The sequence below is a fragment of the Pseudochaenichthys georgianus genome, chromosome 5, assembly GCF_902827115.2.
Source record: "Pseudochaenichthys georgianus chromosome 5, fPseGeo1.2, whole genome shotgun sequence".
Lineage (NCBI taxonomy): Eukaryota > Metazoa > Chordata > Actinopteri > Perciformes > Channichthyidae > Pseudochaenichthys > Pseudochaenichthys georgianus.
The window spans coordinates 27401936-27422039 of record NC_047507.1 but is presented as its reverse complement, the minus strand read 5'-3'; positions in this window follow the sequence as shown (position 1 = coordinate 27422039).

Here is a 20104-nt window from a genome sequence, read left to right as displayed (position 1 = left end):
AGCGTGGGGAGGTGCATAAGCCAGCTGTTGTTACCTGTAAGGTTAAACAGACAGCGGGGCTCGCCGTTTGAGCCGGCTGTAACCTGTTACTTAACAGCAGGGCTTGACGGTTAAACCTGATGCTCCTAAACCTGTCGGTTATAGGCAGCATGGTTTTTCCTCTGTCCCAGATGTGCCTATACTACACACGGTCATAATGAGCCTAGGGCTGTTATTACGCACTGTGTGAATAGCACTGCACACACCTCCGCTCATTCCCTCAGCGGGTTTGAGCGTGAACGCGCCTCAATGTCCAGTTTACGAGCCTTCTCCGAAACAGAGACAGGATGAGAGCCGGTGTGAGATGCAGCGTGTGGAGGGCCCCTCGCAGCCTTTTTCGGTCCGGCCCCTCTTGGGGTGCTTCACGGGCAACGGCGGCGAGGGCTCTGACGTGGCTCGTCACCATGATAACCACAGCACATCCAAACCAGGTGTGCGCTCTCAGAGTATTACTCAGAGTGGCGACACGTGTGTTCGATGGACAGATTGATAATAATAAGCAGCAAGGCCCACCGGGTAAGCCGGCTGCCCCTAACCTGTCGGTTATAGGCAGCATGGCTCGCTGCATAACCGGCTGTCTTTAAAACCTGTTGGGTTTTAGACAGCTCGGATTTTTTTCCTCTGTCCCAAACCTACCTCCTACACACGGTCGTAATGAGCCACGAGTGCCATTATTACAGTGTGGACAGCACTGCACACACCTCCGCTCATCCCTTAGGGGTGTTGAGCGTGAACGCACCTTAAATGTCCGGTTTACGAGCCTTCTCCTAAACGCGACATAAGGAGAGCCTGTGTGAAATGCAACGTCTGGAGGGCTCTGGCGTGGATCGTCACCATGACAACCACAGCACATCCAGAGCAGGTTCGCGCCTTGAGGACGGCGCGTGGGTTAGATGGACAGAGGGAAGTTAATATGCAGCAAGGCTCCCCGGTTTAAGCCAGCTGCCAATAGCCTATTGATTACTTGGCAGCATGGCTCGCTGCCTAAGCTGGCTGGGTTTTTTAACTTATCGGTTAATAAAACAGCTGGGCTTGCTATTCAAGTCCGTCTACCGTAAACTTTTTGGGTTTAGGCAGCATGTATCTTTCCTCTGTCTCAGACACCTCCTACCCACGGTCGTAATAAGCCCACGGAGGGCCATTATTACGCCTCGTGTGGACAGCACTGCACACACCTCAGCTCATCCCTTAGTGGGGTTGAGTGTGAACGCGCAGTTTACGAGTATTCTCCTAAACGACGACATATTGAGAGCCGGTGTGGAATGCAGCATGTGGAGGGCTCTGGCATGGTTTGTTACCAACCACAGCACATCCAGAGAATGTACACCCGGCACTATCAGAGTACTGTATGGTACTCAGGGTGGCGGCGAGTATGTCTGATGGACAGATGGATGAGAGGCGGATGGGCAGAGGGTAGTCTCTACAATTTGCCTCTCCCCCCCGCAGTTCTACGGGATACAGGAAGTCCTGTCATCCCAAGAACAGTGTCTCGCGCTCCGTGCAGAGCGGCAGGAACTCTGGTTAAAGAAAGCCTTTTCCCGGGGTTCCTCAAATGGAAGAAAATCAGGGGTGTTTACTCCCGCTATTTTCTGGGTCCGAAGGAGACGGGACGGGGGGAATGAGACCCATCCTCGGCCCCCCCCCCGCAGTTCAATGGGATTCAGGAAACACTTCTGTCATCCCAAGAACAGTGCCTGGCGCTCCAGACGGAGATGCAGGAACTCCTGGTAAAAAGTGCGATTTCCAGGGTTCCTCAGGGGGAAGAAAATCGGGGGTTTTACTCCCGTTATTTTTCTTATCCCGAAAAAGGCCGGGGGGATGAGACCCATCCTAGATCTGTCAGCATTCAACAGAGTGATACGGAAAAGACCGTTTCACATGCTGACAAACAGGTAATGGAGTGTGTTCACCAGGGAGATTGGTGCACCTCCACAGACCTGAAGAATGCTTACTTCCATATAACCATCAGGAAAAACACAGGAAATTCCTGCGTTTTTCATTCCAGGGAATATCGTACCAGTTCAATCGACTGCCGTTAGGATATTCCCTGGCTCCACGCACTTTTTCAAAGTGTGTGTGGAGACGGCGCTGGAGCCGCTACGCAGAGGAAGGATGAGTGTTATTTTATCTGGACGACCTGCTGTTGCTGGCTCGCTCCAGAGAGGAAGCTGCTTTACAGACGGTACAACTCGTATCTCACCTGTCAAGCCTGGGTTTCATAATCAATTGGGAGAAGAGCTGTCCTCTTCCATCCCAGATCATCATGTATCTGGGAATGGAATTCAACTCAGCCCGCATGAGACCACGACTCTCACAGCGGAGAGTGGAGAATCTGACAGCTCTCCTCAGGCGCGTCACACCCGGCAGGGTGGTGACAGCCCTTTCCGTGATGCAGCTGTTGGGCATGATGTCAGCTGGTCACGTGGTGATCCCCCTGGGTCTCCTTTACATGAGGAGACTTCAGAGGTGGTTCATTCGCCTGCGCATCGACCCCGTGCGTCAGAGGAGACGCAGGGTGTGCGTTCCTCCATCCGTAGGTTTAGATCTGACCTACTGGAAAAATCCCCACATCCTGTCGGTGGGGGTTCCCCTCGGCAGAGTGACGTCACACACCTCGGTGTTTACAGACGCATCGCTCTCAGGGTGGGGAGGAACATGCATGTCGCAGGCAGTTGGGGGACAGTGGCCGCCGCACATGTCCCTTCACATAAACGCACTGGAATTACTCGCCGTATGGAGAGTAATTCAGCACTTTGCCCCGTTGCTGTGGAATCATCATGTGATGATTCGGACAGACAACAAAACGGCGGCAGCCTACATAAATCGTCAGGGAGGTGTACGATCAGCGCAGCTGCTGGACACAGCCAGGCGGCTGTTGTGCTGGGCGCGCACACACATGCTCTCGATCAGAGCAGTGTATATTCCCGGCGAGCTGAACAGAGGGGCAGATCTCATGTCCAGAGGAGGTCCTCGACAAGGGGACTGGAGCCTCCACCCCGAGCTGGTCTCCCAAGTATGGAGCCGGTTCGGGACAGCAGAGGTGGATCTGTTCGCTGCTCGCGGGAACGCGCAGTGTGCTCTCTGGTTCTCCCTGAGAAGGCAGGATCAGCCCCCTCTGGGGGTGGACGCGTTCACACACAGACCTTGGCCCAGGGTGTTACTGTACGTTTTCCCACCAATCCCTCTGATCCCTCGGTTCCTAAGAGAGGACCGAGTGCAGGAGGAGCGACTGGTAGCGGTCTTAATAGCCCCGGAGCGCACGGAGCGTCCTGGTTTCCCTGCATGCAGCGGATGCTGTCAGGGAGTCCGTGGGAAATTCCGTGGCGGAGGGATGCTCTCTCCCAGGTGGAGGGAGCAATCAGCGGTCACCCAGTGTTAGGCCAACGTTTGTGGGCATGGCCCCTGAACGGGAACACTTGGAGGGGCTCGGCCTCTCTCAAGATGTTGTGAGGACTATTCAGGGATCCAGAGCCGCGTCCACCAGGGCGGTGTACACAACCAAATGGACGGCGTTCCAACGATGGTGTGTAGGAAAAAGCGTGGACCCCGTGGCGTGTCCCCTGCCTCTCGTGCTGTCATTCCTCCAGCTGTTGCTGGACAGGAAATTGGCCCATAGCACGATAAAAACGTATGCGGCTGCCATCTCGTCATGCCATGTAGGGTTTGGGGTCAGCACGGTATTTAGTCACCCGCTGACAAAACGTTTCCTACGAGGAGTACAGAGACTCAGACCGGTACCACGCGCTTTAGCGCCTCAATGGGATTTGGCTGTAGTGCTGTGTGCACTAGGTAAAGCCCCTTTTGAACCGCTGGATCAAGTTCCCCTGAAGTTTCTGTCAGCCAAAGTAGCTCTGCTCCTGGCCCTGACATCAGCTAAAAGGGTGAGTGATTTGTCTGCTCTCTCTGTGGCTCCATCATGTCTCCAGATCCAAGGAGATGGCAGCTCAGCTGTGTTATGCCCGAACCCGGCGTTTATGCCGAAGGTGATCACAAGCTCGTTCAGATCGAGAGTGATAACTTTGGAGGGCTTCTTTCCTCCGCCTCACACATCAGAGGAAGAAGCCACATCTCATCTCCTCTGTCCCGTGCGCGTGCTGGCATGCTATGTTACACGCACGGCTGCGTTACGCAAATCCCAGCGTCTGTTTGTGCATTTCAGAGAGCGCTCAGTAGGGCAGCCTCTATCTACACAGCGCCTGTCACACTGGCTGGGTGAGGCGGTGTCACAGGCGTATGTTTCCTCTGGGTTGGATCCACCGGAAAACATTAAAGCGCACAGCACCAGGAGAATATCAACTTCTACGGCATTGTTCGGAGGAATGACAGTGGAAGACATTTGCACTGCTGTATCTTGGTCTTCACCCTGTTCGTTTATTCGTTTTTATTTGAGGGGTGTCTCCCATTCCTCTCTGACACATTCAGTACTGAATAGTCTGCCAGATTGAGGAATATCGGGGATTTTTCAAATTGCAGGCCTCTCTCCTGCCTGTCGGCATGTAGAAAGCGGCCGTTGCTCCCCTCTCTTGATCGTTTTTAACAAGACTTAAAAAAACTCTACTTTTTAAACGACAGGTAGCCCGAGTAAGCCTGCCTTTCGTTCCTTGATGGGGAAATATTCATTTTGGAAATGCTATATTCCCTGGGAACGTGATGCTCCATTTACGCACGGCGAAATGGACATGGGTTATTAACTGAGTAGGTGTGTTTTGTGCTTCTGGTAACGGACGGAACCAGTGGGGCGTGGACTACATCCTGCTTCGCCCTTAACCCAATAGCGATAGCCTTAGAGGGCGAAGCCTTATACGAAATAGTTCTAGGGTTACGTATTGTAACCCAGCTTCTATGAGTATAGGCGCAGCCCTCTAAGGTTCGGGCCCCACTGGTGCCGCGAATAGCTGAAGAAAAGCTGTGGGAGCGGATTGTAGGGCCTACTTCCTATTTATACGGAAGAGAGCCCGGAGGTGGGGCCCACGTCGTAGGTGGGCGTGGAATAAGTCTGTCAGTGCTGCACACGTGCAGTGGGGTTTACCCAATAGCGATAGCCTTAGAGGGCTGCGCCTATACTCTTAGAAGCTGGGTTACAATACGTAACCCTAGTGTTCTGTGTTTTGCCCAATTTAGCAGAATTTTAGGGGGGTGTATGTAACAGAGTTATAAAGGTTGGTGTAAAATCCGGGTTAAATTGGAGAATTACGCCATCTGGTGTTACAAACGTGTGCCTGCATTGCTGTAGCTTTGTTACCGCAATGGATTGTGGGAGGTTCTCATACCGCGTGAGGATCTGTTGAGAGTAACGGCCCGTCTACACTACAGGCATCGAAAAATGCTTTCAACGCTTCGCCCATTCACTTGAATGGGGTGACGTAGTTGATTTTGAATCTTCGCCGAACTGCATTGTGGGGAGCGGAGTGTGGCTTTGCAAGCATCGCGAGCATCAAAAGTTGAGCAATGTTCAACTTTTGAGGCTCGATGCTTGGCATCAGCCAATCAAATCATGTGTATGCAAATCTGACAGTACAAGCGCCATACAATGGACGGTAGTCCCGGATGTCGTCATGAAGGATTTTCAGAATAAAAGATTGGTATTGAGAACTTCCGGTTTTCTCCAGAATAAAATAGCATTTAAACTGACGGTATGTTTAAGGTACATTATGCCATAAAACATTGATTTTAATTTCTAACAGTCCCTCCTTACACACCTAAAAGGTGTGTATAATACTGAAATCAATGAGTTCTTCATCTGAACTTTGCATAGTACATAACTCATATCAAAAACATACAATCAAAATGGAATAGTTCAATAGCCTCAACTTTTCAAAAATACAAAAAAAACTTTGACTGTGCTTAAACATAAAAGTGTTCCCTTGTGCATAACTTCTAGTGTTAACATTCAATATCATTCTTCAAAATAGCAGCATTGGCTTGGTATTAGAACAGTTCTTCCTCCCTCCTTTCACAGAAACCTTTCCCACACCACGCTCAGTGTTAAGGCACTTGTTTTTACAAAGTGAAAAGAAACAAACCATTTTAAAATAGCAATTATTTATAAAACATGAGATCTACCATATTAGAATAGTGTAAAATAATAAATAATAAAATAAACTATATAATAGGAATAGTGTAAATTTAAATGGATTCACTCCATTTTAGCATTTTAGTTTGCTCACTTCTTCACATGATTTCATAATTTAAAGTATCACATCAGCTGGACATTCATTGAACAATCTCATCATTTTCATCAATATCTGTATATGGGGGTAGGTCGTCTTGTTCTGCTAAACTGTCTCCTCATGAGAAATGTACCCTCCCTCCTTTCATACCATTTAAGGTATGACAGTAATATGTTCTCTAGAAGAGGCCGTCGTGATCAATCGGTACGTTAGGACATGGAAATGCAACATCTAGGCCTCTCCTGGGCCCCCTATGTTATCCTTGTACACTGTGGAGCCTAAACTCCCCCTGGGACTGGTCTCTTAGCCCTACTGGCTTTGGGGGGTTTCACCATGTTGATTAACTACATAAAAAACATCACTGGCTGTGCTAGCAGTGTAAGAAAAAGTTTTTAGAGAGTACTTGTCCATGGACAAGTGAGTTTGGCAATTTACTTGTCTGAATACATTTTTCACTTGTCCAGAATGGTCAAAAATTGGGGCCACTGGAATCTTCTTCTTCGTCATCGTATTTTACATTTTCCCACGGTTTTTATGATACCGCTAACGTAAGTGAGCGGTAAGATTTTACTGCATCACACAAAGGGTTGGGTATCGTTTGGATTTTAACGATTCCGGTTCTGCTTTTCGATTCCGGTTATTTTCGGTTCTCAGTTCCAGTTCTTTGAGAGGGTCAAAATAAGTCCCATGACAAACTGGGAGAAAAATATATTTATGAAAACATTAAGTGAAATCTGTATTCCTATTTACAAATCACTTCATACTGTTGAATTTCTTACGGTTATTGAATACAATTATATAAAAATAATCTCTGCATTGTTTAGTTAGTTCTAAGTGGTGCAGTTTGAGAATGTACAATTGGCCCAGTGTCCTCTGATGTTACACTGCAACCTTCCTGTGAGACAGAGTCCAACCACACATGTCCAACACATAGGACATACATAACCTAATAATATTAATAATACATTATATTTATAGCGCTTTTCTACAAATCAAAGACGCTTGCACGCATTTATTTACTTTTACAAACACATGAGCTAAAACGCTTAATAACCTTCATTACGTGTTAGAGAAAGAACATAAGAAAGTTTGACAAAGATGCGGCTGTTAAACGGGCAGCGGATCCGCTGTGTGTAGAAAGAGAGAGAGAGAGACGCTGAGCTGCACCGTGCAGCGATCAGCTGATACGGAGCATATGAGAGAGCTGCAGTCCGCGGGGCTCGTCCTCGCTTCCTGTCCTCACAACTCTTATTAATCCCGGTACTGGACAATTGTTATTTGTTCTTACTCGGAACCGAGTTTTGCTTCCCAACCCGGCCACTGTGCTACACTTCCGGCTCCGCCCGCCCCGTTAACTGTACAGAAAGCGGCGAGATGCATTTCCTTAGGAATCGACAAGCAGAACCGAAACTACATTTCTAAACGAACAATGGTGGACACGTATAATTTGCGAATGAGTTCTGCCTTTTGTAAACTGAATTTATCAATAATTTGTCAATAAATCAGGGCGAAAAACGTCACTTGTCCGGCGGACAAGTCAATTGAAAGATCTACTTGTCCGATATTGTAAATAACACGTCCCGGACGGTGGGACGTGTACTTTTTCGCACACTGGCTAGTGCACAGGTCCCAGTCCAATCCTGTGGCAAGACTGAGTACAAGGTTTTAGTTCCATGATACCACCAAACATCTACTCTGGGGTACGGCATTCTAGACAGTCATTTCTGGGAGAAGATTTTGGTCAGTAACAACAGTTGTAGAGTTTCATCACTTGAAAGTTCCTACTTCAGTAGCTTTGGGTGGTCTGTTCTAATGATGTGATAAAGTCCCTAAAATGGTGTGAAAACCAGTGGAATATCAATCACTCATTATACTCATTTATCTTCAATTCTGGTCTCCTTGAAGAACCATGCTAACTCCTTTTACAGTGTGTGGAAACTTGGGTGCCCGAGCATGTGATAATTACTCCCTCCTTTAACAAGGACTTTCAATTCAGGAATGTTCACCTAAGGCAGATATGTTTCTCCTTAAAATAACGTCTCTAAATGTCAGGTCATCACTGATTAAATGGATGAGCATTAGGAGGTGATGGCACTTGTCTTTTAAAACTCATACTCTGGTGCCGTGCGCTCCCTCTGAAGCTGCAAGTAAGATTTAAAACATCTGCAGGGTGGGTTGAGCGACCCCTTCTCCCTGAACGATATTTGTTGTAAAAAATATGCACCATTAAAATGAGTGATCCAAGGCCCCGCATGTATTACTCCCAATTATACTAGTTTTTCAGAATTAAAATTTGCAATCGCTCTTTGCCCAGTGTCTTTTTAAAACTCTACATCTTGGACGACAAACGAATGTCGTTTCCACCGGTAATATCCATGCTACAATGGTGAAATCAATACTCTAGATTGGAATACTTTCTTTGGCTTGGTTCTAGCTCTACCTTTAACATTTTCCATTCAAATCAAGATTTGTCTGCTTTCTATATTGTAACAAATTAAATCTTCCCCAAATTCTCACATGAATAAGAATCTCTAAAAGAATAATTTGTTTATATGATGAAAAGATTGAATAATATGTTTCTACCCTCAGTGTGTTTTTAGGATTATTTTCTAATAAGTGTGTTTATGTGTAAACTCACTCACTCCCGTGTTCCTTCTCTCCCCCTCTGGTTGTCAAGCCACGACCCCCTCACGTTCTGCTGGCCCATGCCAACTCCTCCGTCCACCTTCTCCTCAGTCCATCTGCTCTTGGATCCTCCCGCTGTAACTCTTTTCAGTGGCCCAACTGCTTTGCATTTCATCTCCTCCTTTACAGTCTCTTCGCTGTTTCATGGAGGGCGTATTCCGCTCTCATGTCCCACACTCTGCTCTTATGCCAAATCTCGTGGCTCAGTTTGGAACTTCGTGTCCTGTCTGAGGGACCGATGAGAGTTTGCCTCTTTGTCAGCATACTGGTTTGGTTCTGGATGCCTCAGTTGGAGATGGTTCTGGATGCCTCAGGTCGTTGTTAGTTCAGCTCGGGTTCTCTGTCTGTTCGATGGAGGAGGAGGAGGAGGAGGAGGAGGAGGAGGAGGAGGAGGAGGAGGAGGAGGAGGAGGAGACTCCTGTGGTGAGGTCATTTGTCTGAAGATGGGGTCGTAGTGTTTTCTGACAGGCAGAGAGAGAGAGAGAGATCTCGGGCCGCATTACCTATAGTTAATTCTAACACACTGAGGTAAAATAAATCCAATCCTTTCCACTCCATTTTCCTAATCTTACTATCTGTCTTATATGTTAAATGCCATCTAAACCCAATTAATGTCTACTAATGGTTGTGCCATATCCCTAAACATTGTTTTCACCCACTGTAACATGTTTACTCCAAATAACTCTTTCAGGAAACCATCTTCTTCCATGAACTGAAATACCTAGATGTTTCAAGCACCCAATATTTCACACTATAAAAGAACGTCCCCATATTTTCTCCATTATTTTAAATCTCACTGTTATTTAGAACATAAGTAACTTCTGTGACTGGACATATCTGCAATGTCGCCATAATCTGCTTGGGAATTTTGTTCATAGAGTTTGTACGTACAAAGCTGTACTTGTGGGTTAGTAGCCTGTTTCTACTGTAATCATTTTCAATAATTGTGCTCAGGTCACCGGTCGGTTGTCCATAAACTTAACGGGGTGTTTCTGGTACAGACTAAAACATGGATTCAGTGTATTTGGAGATTCCCCTAATCTGTAAATCCCCATCACTTACATATCCCAATCACTTAAACCCATCTCATCATTTGATACAAGAACTGCATATATGGGGGGTGAATCATCTTGATTGTAATTCTGACTCTTATCCCTAGGGGACCCCACAATTGGTTTGGCTTTGTTCTTGACATCATCTCTATTTTATCCATGGTTGTGTCAGTTACAGAATTTAAATAATGAGTACTATAATAACGTATATGAAAATTGGACTCTTTTTCAGATGTAAAACAAAAAATAGGTTTTCACTTTAGTATACAATCTATAAAAATCTATAGACAATTTGTCTTTTGAGCTGTTTCTATCTTTATCTTATTTCTATTTATTGTTTTGTTCCAGCTCTGCCAAATCAGTCCTAACTCCCAATAATGTTCTGGAAGTTGCCGGTGAAGGGTGACAATGTGTGAGGTGGTGTCAATTTGCTCCTTTTTCTTTACCTTTAAACCGGAGCTCGTGTGAAGTTCATTACAACTTCTCACTGTTCCGTCCACTGGGATCAGCTCACTGTCTTTTGTGAACTTTCACCCTCACCCATTCACCTTGCCGAACAGGAGTCTCTTCTGGTGTCTCGTCTGGTATCTCTGTAGCTTTCCTAGCCCGTGTAGACAAAACTTTGATAATATTACTCAGAGTTCTGACATATTCATTACTTCTATTCGTCTAATATCTAAAACTGGACCACTCCCTCCTTGGAGGAGGCCCAAGCTTCGGCATACCTTTTGTCGTTATGAGACCTATTATTAACTACATGTTATTATTTATTAACTACAACGTCACTGAAATCAATATATCTGTATAATCATGACACTCCCTCCTTTGAGCATAACATGCTCAATTAATATTGCAATGATTACCCTATTCTGAACAGGACATGTAAAACCCATAACGTTGCATTAAATAAATATAACTTCTCCGTGTAGCCATAAGGCGTACAAAAAATATCGTATGATGTATGGTTTTCTGATGGTATAAAAACATTCACTAAAATCTGCCATTAGCACAACAAATTGTTTACTTGTTTCAGGAATGGCTTTTGTCCTGGTATTATGCATCATTGTTGATGCGAAAAACAATACCCCTGGTGTCGCTAATGCATCTCAATAATTCTAGGATTAGAGGATTGGTTGATACTGCTGAACAAAGATATGATAAAATAATATTTCTCCAAAGTAGAGGGAAAATACGAACTATTCTCACCGAGGGTGACATGCATGAAGGGCTGGTGCCCCTCACTCAAAATGAGATATTGCCTTACGCACTACATTATAAATCAGTAAAGTTACTCAAGAATAAATAAATAAAAACTGATTCTTGAAACTGTTGTAAAAACCCTACAACTTCTTCATCTAAGCTCTCAATCAGTGTTATATATTTAATCTGCAGCTCATTGTCTTAAAACAGATACTTCAGACTGATTATAAAATTGTGTTTATGAGAAAAATGTAATCTGACTCCATAAATCACATAATTGTTTGACTAAAAAACTACACTTCCAATAACAATAAATGAAGTTCCCCTTTAAACACAGCCCCGGTCTTCTGACGGGGTCTATCTATGTACAGGCTGGAAAATGTTGGGCCAGTCTCTGTTGCTCCGTCACTGTTCTCCCGCTAACAGTCACTCTCTAGTTCTGCTGGGTTCTTGTTGACTTCTTCACTGGTTTGAGACAAGCGACCCTATCGGACACCTCCCTTTGTAGCCAGACTTCACCACAGCAGAATCGAGTTTCTGTTTTTTGGTCTCAACAGCTCCACGTCAGGTGTATCGCCGCCCCTTGAACTGCAGTCGGTGTAAACAGGAGGACTTGGTAAGGATCCTCCGTCTTGGGCGAGTACTAGGTTTCCGTCTTCATATTTTTGGGTGGAAACCCGTTGTCTTGACCTCACTAGCTGTGTGGACACAATAGTTTTCTGTGTGGGGGAACAGCATCACTCGTAATCTCTTTCCTTCTCATAGTTACAAAAATAGTCTGCTAAATGTTCTATTCTGTGGATGCTTTATGTGTAAATGCAAATGCTACTCTCGATTTTGTTTTACATTAAACATTAAACCTCTCCCTCCTGTGGTGACAGATATGGCTCAATGTAGCTGGATTTCAAAATACCCTTGTGCTGAAGATGCATCACCTGGGGCCTATACTACGAAGCTGGTTCAACCCAACCTGGATATGTTTGAGTTAGCCGGTTGGCCTAATCCAAAACATACGCGCTCTCGCTAAACTGTACTACGACGCTGGTTATCAAGTGGATCGCTCAAGCCAGCCGTGTCCTATCTAGTTAGGTGCACGTTCACATGAAAGGGGTGGTATTTGGAGCATTCGACCAATCACAGACAAGCGCACTGACAGCGCAGCGTCATACTTCCTGAATGAACAGTGAACTTTAATACTAGTCAAAAATGAAGAAGTTAAACTTTAAACATCCATGACTTAAACACTTTATCCAGGATAAAAGCCACATAGCTGCACCTGCAAGGTGAATACAGCTGGAAAAAGAAAAAGTGTTTGAATGCGTACATTAACAGGTTTATGATATCACTGCCCCGTCTAAAACACCATCTGACTTCAATTACATTTGTCTCGAGTGTTTCGTCAACTTATGTGTTGCTTAAAATAATACTTCTGCATACAGTATGTGACACTGTGAGTGTTGCACGGCCAGATACGGCTAAGCTGACTCAGATAAGGATATATATGATACATTATGAAGTGATATGCCGCGGACTGTACTTAATGTACTCTGATCCGGTTACTTATGTTGTGGCCGATATTTAAGTAAGCTTTCTTAACGCTAATGTTATAATAGTCAGATTGCTCTGAAGATGGAGGTGATATTCTATTCATGTTCACGTTCACACAGTCGGTGATTTTTGCCGGCCGTCTTTCCTGCAACGGCAGCTTTTCTGTATTTCCTTTCTCCTGTGATATGACTTGATCACTTTAAACTCCGCACACTGAGCTCTGATTGGTCAGCAGGCGGTGCTTTCACTGAGTTGAGCTCTTAGCCTGCAACCTAACCTGGTCCCGACCAGGTTAGCTGCTTAGCATATATTACCATGGAGATCTAGCCTGCTAAAAAGAGAACCAGCTTCGGATGACCGGAAAGCCGGAGTTTTCCCTGAATTTAGCCGGCTAAGCGAAAATCCTGCTTCGCAGTATACCCCCCTGGTGGTCTGGCCCTCTGAGCTTCCTCATTGTTGTGGTTGATACCAGGGTGTCAGTGGCATTTGGGTCATGTTTGGCACCCCTGTTCGTCTTTGACATCCCTGGGACCCCCTGCCTCTGTCGTAATCATGGAAACCTCCCCCGGGGTATCTGCATGGAGGGCCGTTGTTTGGTGCATGTGGTGGGTGTTTCATTTGTTGTTGTGGACAATCTCTAGCCCAATGGCCCATTTGGCTGCAATGGTAACATCCCTCAAACCGTAAACATCTTCTGCCTGTGCCTCCTTGGAAACCTCCTGGTTGTTGGCTCTGCTTCTGATTCTCTGGCACTATCTGAGATTTAACTGTTTGAGGTGTCTGCCCTGCATTCTCTGGTTCTTCCTGAGCTTGAATTGTTGGAGGTGTCTGCCCTGCCTTCTCTGGAAGTTTCCCCTCCCTTCTCCTTGTCTTGTTCCTACAAGCTACGGTGTCTTTTTTTTTCTTTTTCTGCTATGCCTTCTCTCACTGGCAGGTCTGCTACTCGGACCACATTTATGCTGTGTGCCAATAGGCTGGCATATTCCAGATGGAGTATCAGACTTGTAGCTCTTATAAATCTTTCTTCAGCTTCCCTCCATATAGTTAGCTGTTGTAGGCATTGTTCGTGCTCATAGTCGAGTACTGGAGTATGGACTTTTGTTGGTCCAGGTTGATCATCTGCTGGAATCAGTCCTCTTGTTTGCCACTGTTCCAACAGTTTCTCTATTTGATTCCATGTCTTCTGTCTTTTAATTGGAAAGGTTAAAGCATCTGATCTGATTTGTACCCTTTCCTTGATATCTGCAGTTGAGCCTGACTCTGCTTCTGGTCTCAACTTAGTTTCTTTCGGTGACATGCTCTCTTCCTATTCGAATGAATATTATTAAGTTATCAAAGATTGAAACACTAATCCTCCGACTAGCACCTTCGTTCCTGATAAATAATATCCTATGTCATCCGAACTTAACTTTAAATCTGGGGGCTTTTTTAGTTGTTACATTTTTTTTTTTTAAAGTTTAATTTCTTTTATTAATTCTTTTTTTTTTTAAAGTTTAATATTTTCTAATTAGGATTTTTTTTTTTTTTTTTATAAATTAAGTTAAAAAAGATAAAAATTATGCAACTTTTAAAATCAGAAATGTTAAAAAATAAAAATTGTACAGTGTATAGTTTTGACTTTGAAATATGAAAATTAGAAATCTGGTGAAAATCTACTGTGTTCCACTTTCCGAAGTGTTTGGAATTATGTAAATGTCATAACTTGTGTTAGCTTCAATACATTGGTGTTTGAATATTCTACAGTGTAGTTTGAAAGTCTATTATGTAAAGTTTCTCATCTTTTAATTAGAAACCACTTTGCAATTCTATCCTGGCGATTGGCGCATGTGTTCATTCATAACACTTAAAATCAAGCTTCAACATGTTATAGTATCTTTGTAATAATTCTGTATTACCAGCAGAGTGCGCTGTTGTAATTTCCAGCTCAATCCACTAGGGATAGCTGTTGCAAAATTGACCTCTTTCTAAGAAGAAGAAGCTTATTTCCTTAAAAATGGGAAGAAAATTCGAATATGGTTAAACAACACAGCCCATAACCGCCAAAACACATTTGCAAACAAGAATATTTCAAATAAACCGCCAATACGCACTTGCAAACCAGTGTTAATTTCGTTGACTAAAACTATGACGAAATATGTTCGTCAACGACCTTTTTTTCCATGACGAAAACGAGACGATGACGAGACGGCACCGACGGCAGTAAACAATAACTGTAACGAAATCATCATGCAATATCGTTGACGAAAAGTGACGAGACGAAAATGTAGTTTACTAAATAAAAACTATGACAAAATCTCTCTTTACTTTCGTTGACGAAAAATGAGGAGACGAAATATTATCAAAGATAACGTTAAATCTCTGATAGTCAGTTTTTCTCCCAGCAGTTCCACTTCCGGTGCTGCGGCAGAGCAGCAGCTGTTTCTGTGCTGCGCGCGACGGTACATTTGAATTACACCGGGCAGCGGCACAATATGAACTGTCAGGAAGACTCGGGTGGTCTAACTAACCTTATTTAACAGAAAATAAAATGGCAACAACAGGGTTTAGGAGCAGTGGTCGCGTTAACCGAATACCCCCCCGTCAGCGCGAGTGAGTGATACATTGTGCACTCGAGGGATAATAATGGATTATGACGGAAATGTTACAATCCTGTCTGTCAAAATGACTGACAACGAAAAAGTCTAAAACCACCACTGCTTGGGAGAAAGAAACGATGTGATATTTGGGCCCATTTTTACTACAATGAGGCGGAGAAAAAAAGCGAATGCATTGTTTCATCAGAAGGGAAGCAATGTGGCCATAACACAGCTGGTAAAACCACCACAAACCTGACCAGATACTCTCTGCAAAGCAGCTGCATTCTTAAATCATTCAACCTGTGTTTTTCATCAAATAAGGACAAGATAATCTTATTTATTTATATACTAAAATGACAAATTATTGGTTTTGGCTAGACTAGTTTGACTGAAATGTTCTATATAATCTGATGACTAAAAAAGACTCAACAGTTTTCGTTAACAAAAAGTAGACTAAAATAATTTGTTTTCTTTGACTAAAATAAGACTAAAATGCTCAGACTTTTAGTCGACTAAAACTTGACTAAATAAAAACAGGATGAAGGTGACTAAATATGACTAAAACTAAAAAGGAAATTTAACACAGGACTAAGACTAAAACTAAATAAAAAAATAGCTGACGAAATTAACACTATTGCAAACAAGAATATCTCAAAAGAAACCCAATACACACTTGCAAGCAGAAATACTTCCAAAACCAGACTCCTACAAATACCAAACTTCCCACGGTAAGATAACCTGTCTATTTTATAGTTCCAACTCTGCCAAGAGATATGATTTGTCCTTCTCAATATGGAGTGCCTAGCCTCATATGAGTGCGACTGAGTGTGTAAAAACAAGTACTTTCAATTAGCATTTCACGAAATGGCGACTGCCGTGTGGCTTATTTTCAGCATGAGCGCAAGACAAGATGGCAACTGATTTTCCAACCTTTAACCTGAAGAACAAAGGGATTTGAAAACACACCTTGTGTCTCTCACAGGGGAGTTTAAATAATGGCGGGGTACAATCTTGTCAAGAAAATTCAACACAAAACAACACTGCAGTTTAAAATAACATTTCTATCTAGTTTACTATGAAAACATGGGCTTTATCTTATTGATATCATCACTTAAAGTTAGGAACCCTTACGCATAAGCTATACACCTATCTGCGTAATATTTGACTTTATAGTTCACTATTGGTCAACTGCTGCCATTTAGACACGTTAGGTGGGAGTAATATGGAAACCTATCAGCGACTATTAAATGACCGTCGTCAATTTAACGTAATGCTGCTGAAACCCCAAATACCGTATTCCACCCGCAATATCTTGGTTGAAAATAGAACAGTTATGACCAATTCTTACACCTTAATCGAGCCTTTCCTCAAAAAGGACTTTTTTAAAACAGTTCTCAACTGTTTTCGACTAGCACTGTCTTCAGTTACTCAACCCTAAGTTGATTCGCTATGCCTTGTTGGTTTTCAATTACTTGGTCCTTAACCAATTCGCTATGTCCCATAGATCTTAACAATAATCGTTAAATGGACTTATATATCCTTACGTCATAGGCTAACCAACTACTAACGTAACAAGAGACACCTACATGAAAACACAACAAGACACCTACCCGAAGTACAATGGCCACACACATTTATATTTTAAAATACAACACACACAAATTAATAGCATGCAGGGTTAAATGTAAGAAAAAGAAGAAATTTGAACTCACCCTGCTTGTGACAAAGCAACGCCCCAAGGTATATAATTCTTATTGTTATAAATTTGGTTGTTTTAACATTAAATGCACAGCTATTTTCAGGATCCGCTGGCCTCCGTCAGACACACAAATGTAACATTGTCCTACATAAACTATGAGGAATTCGACATAACAGGTTTCCTCTTACCAAGTCTTTCGAGCTCGTTGTGTGTCAAACACGGTGTGTCCCCGTCAAACAGCTGGTTCTTAGTCTCTCCCTCACGTCAGCGGGTCGCCAGATTGTAAACCGTGATCGTTTTTTTCTCGTCCAGGAGAGAAGCTTAAAAAGGACACTAAATGGAGTCTCTGAGAAGGTTGAAAATTGGTACTTTAATTAATAAAAAGCGCGGTAATGTTACAAACAGGATATTGTCCAGTCAGGAGAGAAATGCTGCAGCTTCCTCTCCCAGGTGCTGGCCTGCAGAAGAGAGCTCACAAACATTCGTCCTTCCCGCTTGCTGGCTGTTCCCTCCTCCTCTCTGGGAGCTGTAGTGACGTAGGGGACTTCCCCCCTCGTTCTCCTGTGTCCGATATCGCGTTAAACAGAGGATTTCGACATTTTACATTCATTGCTTACTTCCACATGCCTTTTCTCCTCCTTATCTCTTTCATAACTTTATATGTAATACATGTTAACGGCGTCAATAGCCACTTCAATGATACTAATGGACGGTACTCCCGGAAGTCGTCATGAAGGATTTTCAGAATAAAAGCTTGGTATTGAGAACTTCCGGTGTTTTCCAGAATAAAATAGCATTTAAACCGACGGTATGTTTAAGGTACATTATGCCATAAAACATTGATTTTAATTTCTAACACCAGCTCTGAGTGGTCTGTTGCTGAGGGGACATTACACCGGGGTTACATAAGCACACAATTCAAACCTATTTCTTTATAACAGGTCACTTTGAACTTTGCTCATATATGCATTGCAGTCTGAAGCATGGCATTTCACTAAACTGTTATCACCTGACACCTTCCGCTGCACAGAGGATTCTGGTATATTAAGTAAAGCCAACTCTGTGTTAACTTGTTCTGCCAAACTTAAAAGTAGTGTAGTATGGATATTAAAACGAAGTCACTCATGCCACATTTGATCTTGAGTAAAAAAAAAAACATGACATTTTAAAACAACACGATGTGGTTTTCGGGGTAGATTTGTGCAGGACATTTTTTTGGTAAGCAGCAGTGACTTCCTGCTGGTTGAGTTATGGTCAACACAAAAACCTCAGCCGCTGCCCCATGACCTCTCCTTCAGGTGAACAGCAAACCTCAGGACTTCTCGTAATTTTCATCTTTCCAGTTTTGTTTTAAACATTCCTCTGTGATTGACCTTGGCAATTGATTATTTCCCAACAGAATGTAGAAAAGTAAATTAATATTGGTTAGTTTCCACCATTGAGTTTGCAGCTGTGTTTTGCTGTGGCCAAGCCAAACAGCTGAGCAGCTACCGGGGCCAGGTGCATGCTGGGGGGTTTCCTGACTCAAGCCTGGCTCTGCTGTCCCCAGCCTCGAGGTGCAGACAGAAACACTGTCTGGTTGTTTCTGATACAATAACACCTAATCAATCACCAGGTTTTTATTTTAGTCAGCATTTTGACATTGCAAGGGGTAATTCATTTCCTTGCAGCTTAATATTTTAACACTCATATCCCACTACAAATTGTGGTATTGCCAAATCCAACAAAGTGGAAACAACATGCCAGATGTTTGGATTCTTTAATGAACCTGTAAATAACTTCAGAACAGCCTTATTGGATTTTCAGACCTCACTATATATATTTTTCGAGAAATTGATGTTTACCGCTGTGACTTAAATGCCAATACATGAGAGGCTCAAACTGCTCTGCTGGATAGAGCTTTAACAGGTTGGTTAGCAGGCTTTGGTTTGATTGGTTGGCTCAGAAGACCTAAGACACGCAAACTGCGATCCAGCCTTAATTTCCATGCACTCAATACATATTTTTTAAAGGTCCCATGTCATTCTACTAATCATAATTCCATTGTTGAGGTCTACTAGAATAGATTTACATTGTTCAATGTTCCAAAATCACACTGGTTTTCTCATACAGCATCTCTGTATATTCACTCTCTGTCCTAAACACCTTGTTGATTTTCATTTTAGGTACAGTAGACGCCATGTAATGTCAAATAAGAACAATCTGTGAATGTGCTGCATACTTTAGTTTTAAACCTTTTTTTCCTAACTGTCCATCAGGAGTCTGATGTTACAGGAGTGCAATGATGAATCAGTGGCATACTCTTAGAAAATCATGTTGTGTTAAGTGACTCACAATATTTGTGACATTTCATCAAGATGGACCTTAAATGGATGGTTCGGATTGTATGTTCTGCAAAATGTGCACCTTAACATGTGCATAACAGGAAATGACTTCACACGGTGAGGTAGGGGATTTATTCATTTAATTTATTAAGATGCTACATAGTCCAACCAGGTTGGGTCTTTTTTATACACCAGAGACTACTTGAACTAGTAATATTAATCTTCTTCTCAGATAGACTTATTTATTTATTTATATACATACAAAACAGTTTGCCGACTGCTTACATTGATCAAGGTGATGGTCAGAGACTCCAGGTCAGTGTAGTGTGTTTTACAACCGGGCCTGGATCAATTAGTATTGACACGTAATTGTTATTGTTTGTTTGATCCTAACTGGAGTACCAGGGGTTACTGCGTCAAAGCAGGATGGTGCTTAATAATATAATTCAAATGACAGTATATTATGGTACTGTAAAATGTTCTGAAACTCCAACCAGGATTCAATGAACAAGAAGAATGATCTGTCAGTACTATATGACCCAGGTCTGATAACCCCAGATGGGACTGTAGATCAGGTCTGCCTGCCTGCCCTCCCTCTAAGCAGCAAGTAATCCTCAACCCAACAACTATACAGAGATACAGTAGAAACACAAGCTCATGTATATCTTAACCTTTTACTTCACCATCATATCCATCATATCCCCCTCCACCTAAAATGAAAATATGGTGGTGTTATGTATTTTTCTTTCACTTAAAGAAAGGGTAACGCATTCTGAATCTCATGTGGATACAGAAGGAAAACAATATGAAC